This window comes from Camelus dromedarius, chromosome 18 (assembly GCF_036321535.1).
Source record: "Camelus dromedarius isolate mCamDro1 chromosome 18, mCamDro1.pat, whole genome shotgun sequence".
NCBI lineage: Eukaryota > Metazoa > Chordata > Mammalia > Artiodactyla > Camelidae > Camelus > Camelus dromedarius.
Window position 1 is genome coordinate 25,030,163 of NC_087453.1, and position 6,681 is coordinate 25,036,843.

Consider the following 6,681-nt stretch of genomic DNA (forward strand, 5'->3'; position numbering starts at 1 on the left):
ATGGCCCAGGCTGTGGTCTTTCTTGGCATAGGATGTACGGTGCTTGCCACGGATGTGTATTCTGCTGCTGCTGGGTGGCATGTCCTGTGGGTGTTCATTACATCCTGCTGGTTGATGGTGTCATTGGTTTCCTCTATATCCTTGCTGTATTTCTGTCTAGTTCTGTTGGTTGTTGAGAGGATAGTGTTGAAGGGTCCAACTATAATCATGTATTTGTTTATCCTTTCAATTCTGTCAGTTTTCTTGTATCAATAGACTTTTTAAAGAACAGTTGTAGATGTACAGAAAAAGCAGGTATACAGCCCCAGTGCCCACTTTCCCTGTTATTAACATCTTACATTAATACGGTACATTTCTTATAACCAGTGAACCAACATTGGTATATTATTATTAAATAGTCCATAGTTTATTCATATTTCTTTAGTTTCAATTTAATGTCTTTCTGTTCCAGAATTCCAGCCAGGATACCCTGTTACATTTAACTGTCGTGTTTTGTTAGGTTCCTCTTGGTTGTGACATTTTCTCAGATGATCTCAGTTTTGAGGAGTATGGTCAGGTATGTGGTAGGATGCCCCTCTACTGGAACTTGTCTGGTCTTTTTCTCATGGCTAGACTGGGGTTATTGGTTTTTAGGAGGAAAACCGCAGAGTTAAAGTGTCATTTTTCTCTCATCATGTGATCTTGGTCAGCTTTCTGCACTGTAAAGTTATGCTCATTCCCTCCCTCTTCCATATTGTCCTTTTTGGAATGAAGTCACTCTGTAGCCCACACTTAAGGAGTGGAGAGTTGTGCTTCTGTCCTTTAAAGTGTCTGCATAATTTATTTGGAATTCTTCTGCACAGGAGAATTGTCCCTTCTCTTCCCTGTCTCACCCTTCCCTCCAATTATTAGTTTATTCAGTCATTTATTTATATCAGAATAGACTCATGGATATTTATTTTACACTTTGTATCACAAGCTAATACTACTTTATTTTGTTGTTAAATTGTTCCAACTTTGGTCACTGGAAACTTTCAGTTGGCTCCTATGTCCCTTTTGACATATCCCCATCAACGTGTAGGTTTTTTTTTTCTTTTTTTCATTTTTGAGTACTTCCTTACTTTCTGGCACTACAAGATGCTCTATACTCATATATTTCCTACCTCTGTCATCAAAACAGCCAGTTCTCCAGGGACCCTGATTGTTTTCTTTTCTTTTTTAAAAAAAATAAATTAGGTTTATTCATTTCTATTTATTTATTTTTTAGTTTTAGAGGAGGTTCTGGGGATTAAACCCAGGATGTTATGCGTGCTAAGCATGCACTCTACCACTTGAGCTATACCCTCCACACCGCTCCCCCGCCCTCACCCAACTCTGGTTCTTTTAGTAGAACTTGTTCTAGCTTGGGGCAAAAGCTAGATTGCTTTGGCCTCTTAGAATGGCACTGTGACCTCAGTTCTTCACTCCTCCCTGCTTTGCCATGTGACCTCACATCTCTTCCCACTAGAGGTTGTTATGGGCTGAATTATGTCCCCTAAAATTTATGTGTTGAAATCCTAACCCAGCTCCCTGTGTTGGATTAGAAGATTATTCAGCAAGTATTCAATCACTTTCCTCTCCCTCTGGGAGCAGAGTTTATTTTCCAGAGTTTATTGACTCTGACCTTGGCCATCTGACTTGTTTTGATCAACAGAATGTGAATAGACATGATGTGGTATGAGCAGAAGCTTCAAGCATTCCTTGTGCAGTTGGGTTTGGCCTCTCATGTACTTGCTATTTGTCATGACAGGAACAGGCCCCAATTGCTGATGTTTTAAGGAGAATATTGAGAAAAGTGGAATAGAGCTTAGCCTATAGAAGCCTGGAACCAAACCTAGGACCTGCAGACAGACAAATAAGTAAACCTGTGAATTCATGGGTGATTTGTTTTGCAGCATTATCATGGCAATAGCTGACTGATACACCTCTTTGGGGGAGTCATCCAGCTAAAGAGGGATATTTCTAGGCACTAGTGATAGAGTGAGCAGTGGCCCATAGACTGGGAAGCCACCCAAGGTACAAGGGTGGCTCAGTCCCAGCAAAGGTGCCTGGCAGGAATGGGCCAAGGGATTCAGATCCTTGGAGGCTTCATTTAATGGCTTGACTCTGGCTTAAGGAGCTAGAAGAGACGCAGCCAGTGGCATTTTTTTCAGTTCTTGTTCTACAGACTGAGGACAGACCATCTTCTACCCACCACTGCCCAGTTCTCAGCTGATGAGGAAGAACTTTGTTCTAAAAAGTCAGGGCTGCTACTGCTACTACTCCTCTTCCACCAAATGGAGCACCTGAGAAACTGCAACGTCCTACTCGGCTGTCAAGATCTCTGAGCCAGACCCACAAGCCTGGACAGTCTTGAAGTCGTTGCTGAAGATGGAAAGTTCCTCCAGGGAATCAGGAGGGTGGGGGATCATTACTGAGTCCTCAGCTGCTCAGAAAGCAGTTCTTGGGCAGTAGGACAGTGGCTGGAGATCAGCTGACTCTGGGCAGGCTCTTCTTGGAGTTAAGGTTACGGAGGGGGGATATGTTGGGGGGAGGGTAGAGCGTTCCCCTTCCCCACCCCCTGGCCAGTGGTGCCTTTGATGCAGAGGCCAGAACTCTGGCAGGCCTTTTATCTCTGCTTCCTCAAGTCGTCGGCTGATACTCTGACATTTTTTCAGAACTGTCTTGAATTTCTATCCTCTTTTTAGGTCTTTTTTGGTATTTTAAGGAGAGGAGTCTTACAGAGGACTTGATAGGGTGTCACTTTAAGTTGGAAATGTCTGTCCTTGATTAAAAAGAAATCTTTCCTGAAGTGTTCAGGGCTCCTAGTAAGGCAGGCAGGTCTAGATGGTAGCATGGGGCGGGTGTGCTGAGCATGGCCGTAGCACATGGAAGTGCCATCTCCAGAATCATCTCTAGAATCCTCCAGAACCTCCTCCAGAACCTCCCTCTTCTCGTCATTTACCTCCATTCCTCTGCTCAAGCCACCCTCCGCTTTTGCTTGGATTGTTGCAGTCACTACTCTCTGACTGGCCTCCCACCTTCACTCTGGTCTCTCTTCGTTGTTTGTTTTTGTTTTCAACACAACAGCATGCAGGAGGGTCCTGGGTTTGATCCCCAGCACCTCTTCTAAAAATCAATCAATCAATCAATCAATCAATCAATCTAATTACCTCCCCCCGCCCCGACACACACAAAAGCAAAAACACAACAGCCAGAGTGACCCAGTTTACTGAAGTCAGATCCTGTCACTTTGCTCCTCAGCCCCTTAGTCCTCATAAGACCCCACCTCACTCAGAGGGAATGCCAGAGGCTGGCCATTGTTCATATGGCCCTGGGCACTCGGGCACTCCTGACTACCTCTGGCGCCTTCATTTCCTTCTCCTCTCCTTTGCCTAATCTGCTCTGGCTACTCTGCCCACCTTGCTAATCTGAACACACCCTCCTCCTAAATTAGGACTTTGCACCTGCTGTTCCCTCTGCCTGGAATGCTTTTCCCCAGTGATCTGCATGGTTTCCTTCGATACCATCTTTAGGCCTTCTACCTGAGAACTCCCCTGGGTACTCAGTCTCAAAGTGCAGTGCCTCCACCCTCAACACTTCCTAGTCCCTTTCCTTGTTACATTTCTTTTGCTTATCACCATCTACAGTGTAGGTTATTTTGTGTGTGTTATTACCTGTCATTCCTGTTTCTCTTGTAATGAAAACTCCATAGAGGTTTTTTTTTTTTTTTTCATGGATATATCCCCACCTAGTAGGCACATAGTAGGTGCTCAGTAAATATTACAAAAGGCATGTGTTGTTCAATGACCGTCATCTGGCCATTTGTTATTGGTTGCAGTGACCCAAGCATCTGGCATTTGTAGGTTGGCCCACCAGGGTGACCATAAGGTATTCTCTAAGAACTTGGACAAAAAAAGCTCTCAAGACACTTCTGAAGGTTCCACTCTGAAATAGACCCATGACAGATGAGATTAGACACAAGCAAAGTGAATTTAAAGACACAAAGTAAGACAAAAGGCAGGGACTGAATCAGGAGATGGGAGGACACAGAGGGATGCATTATAGAAGCAGAGGCAGGATGCACTGGGAGGTGGAACACTGGCCTAGAGGTTGAGCCCCAGGCCTGGTGCACAAAATAAGTGACTCTTTCCTTTGACTTCCTGACTCTGCCCCTTAACTCACTAAGTGGCTTTCAGACCACAGTTTGGCTTCCCATCAAGTTCATTCATCTTCGTTAGGAGGTTGACTTGTATGAGAGTTAAGTTACAGTTCCCATTAAAAATGAGCACAGTGGCTTTGGGCTTATGAACCTCACATCCTAGTGGTCAGGCTGTCGGTGATGGGAGACTGGTAACTGTGGAACACTGACCAGACCCATTTTCTAGAGCCCCCTGGCTGGGGGCAAGTTCATTGAGCAAATAATACCCCATAGAGCCTTTTGGGGCACAGCCATCCAGATGTTTCATGGTGTCCCCCTTTTCTTTTTATAGGTCTTTATCAAAATCCCACACATTTAGTCAGTTTGGGAAAATGTCCTGGAGGTAGAGGACTTCCTCAAAAACCCCTCTGTGTTAGCGTCCTGGTGAGAAGGGGACTCTTACCTCATGCTGTTACAGATTAGGTAACTGACACAGGCTTGCAGTGTGATGACAGACCTGTGTAACAGACACTGAAAGCTGCCTGCCTGGTAGCCATGGCTTCCGCCTGCTGCCAGCATCCTGATGGTGTTCAGGATAGCAGTGCGCCCAAAGGGAGGCGATGATCCATGCTGCCCTAAAGCAGCGTCGACCAACTTCATCAACAACAAAAAAAATTTTTTTTAACTTTAGGCTTTGGGAGCCAAGAGGTAACTTTCATATTATACACCTATCCTGAAATAGTCTTTTGACTTTTTTCCCCAGCCATTTAAACATGTAAAACCCATTCTTAGTTCCTAGGCTGTACAAAGTCAGGTGGCGGGCTGAATTTGGCCCACTTTGCAGACCTCTGCTCTAAGCCGGTCACTCCATCCTGTTTCTTATTTTACCAGGCCGCCTTGCAGGATGGTCTTGGCACCCAGTTCTGGCCTATAAGACCTAAGTGGAGGTGTGCTGGGGAAGGGTGGTCTGGGCAAGTTTTTATCATCTTGATAAAAGGACCTAGACCCTTCTCTTTTCTCTGCCTTGAATATGAATGTGAGTTACGGTGCCACTGACCATGATGAGGCAGCAGAAACCAATACACCAAAGATTATGAAGCCAAGATCGGAAGAGCTTGGGTCTGTGACTGCAATGCTGGAACCTACCTACTTTGTAACTTACCAAGCAAAGAAAAGAATGACCAGTGTTTGAGCAGCAATTGATCAGCTTCCTCATCACTTGCAGCTGCACTCTTAGCCGATCCAGCATGTGAGAGATGTCCATCATTATCTGTCCCACCCCTCTCTCATCTCGGAGAATTACTCCACCCACAGGCAGCTGTGTTTTGTACCACGTGCTCTGTCCCACGCCCATCTGCCTGCCAAGCTGTTCAGTCTTGACCTCATATCAGCCAATCCATAGGCTGGCCAGTGAAACTTGGTTGCTTGGCTCAAAAGATGAGCAGGACCAATCAGGTCTCAGGAAGGGGAGCTGGGGCTCCTGTGGTTTCTGGCAGGACATAAAAAGGTGAATGCAAACTGCATGGTGGAGTCCCATGAAGGGCAAACTCCTGGAAGGAACGTCCACAAAAGTCATGGGTGAGGTCCTCCTCCAGTGCATCCTTCTCTCTGGCTCCTGGCTCAAAAACTCAGCCTAGCATGGCCCCAGTTCCTAGACTTCTTCTGGATTCCAAATGCACCCTGTAATTCCTGCTTCATTCTTCCCTAGACGAGAGCAGTTTGAGAATGTAGGCCAGGGTCCTGTTCAGCATTCTCTTTGTCGTCTGGCTCCCACCAAGGGAAGAAATAATAGCGCGGACCCACAGGAGAGCCAAGTGCAGCCCCCCTTCCCAAAGCCACCACCCCCAGCACCACCTGGATCCACTGGGCTCCCCAGAGAGCTATTCTGAGCTGAGAGGCTATGGGACAGGTTTAGCCTTTTCAAGCATCTGGTTTTGTGCTTCACTGGAGCCACAAAAAGAAGGGGGAAAAAAAAGAAAATTCTTTTCCATATGGATAGTGAACATGTAACCCCCTGGGGGTGTGACAGGATGGGAATAGAAACAAGGTCAGGAGGGCACTGAGGAGTCAGAGCTCTGACGGGTCGCTGAGATCCGGAACCTTTCCCCAGGACCTGTCAGTGCCTAGAGCAGGAGGGCCTTAGAGATTGGCTTGTGGTGGCTGTGGTAGCGGTGAGAGGCCTGCGGGGGAGGGTGGGCCTCCTGGTGGGAGGGATGGCCGGGCTGCAGGGCACGGGGAGCAGGAGTCTCTGGAGAAGTCCAGGATACAGCTGGCTCTCTGACTGGGGAACGATGCACGCTTTAGCCTCTTGAGGACTAGTGGGACTAGATGGGGTGAGGGCCTTGCAGACAGTGATGTTAGCCAGCCATCAGGCGGGCACAGGGGCAGAAAGCCTTCTACCCCGTGACAGACAAAGATGCAGATTCTGTCAGTGGACTGGCTTATATCAGTGCGAGCTACCCGAGAGACTGAGGGCTGCTCAGGGCTTCATTCTGAGCAAGGGTCTGGGAAGGAGGTCTGGGGAAGATGATGGCCAGTGGAGA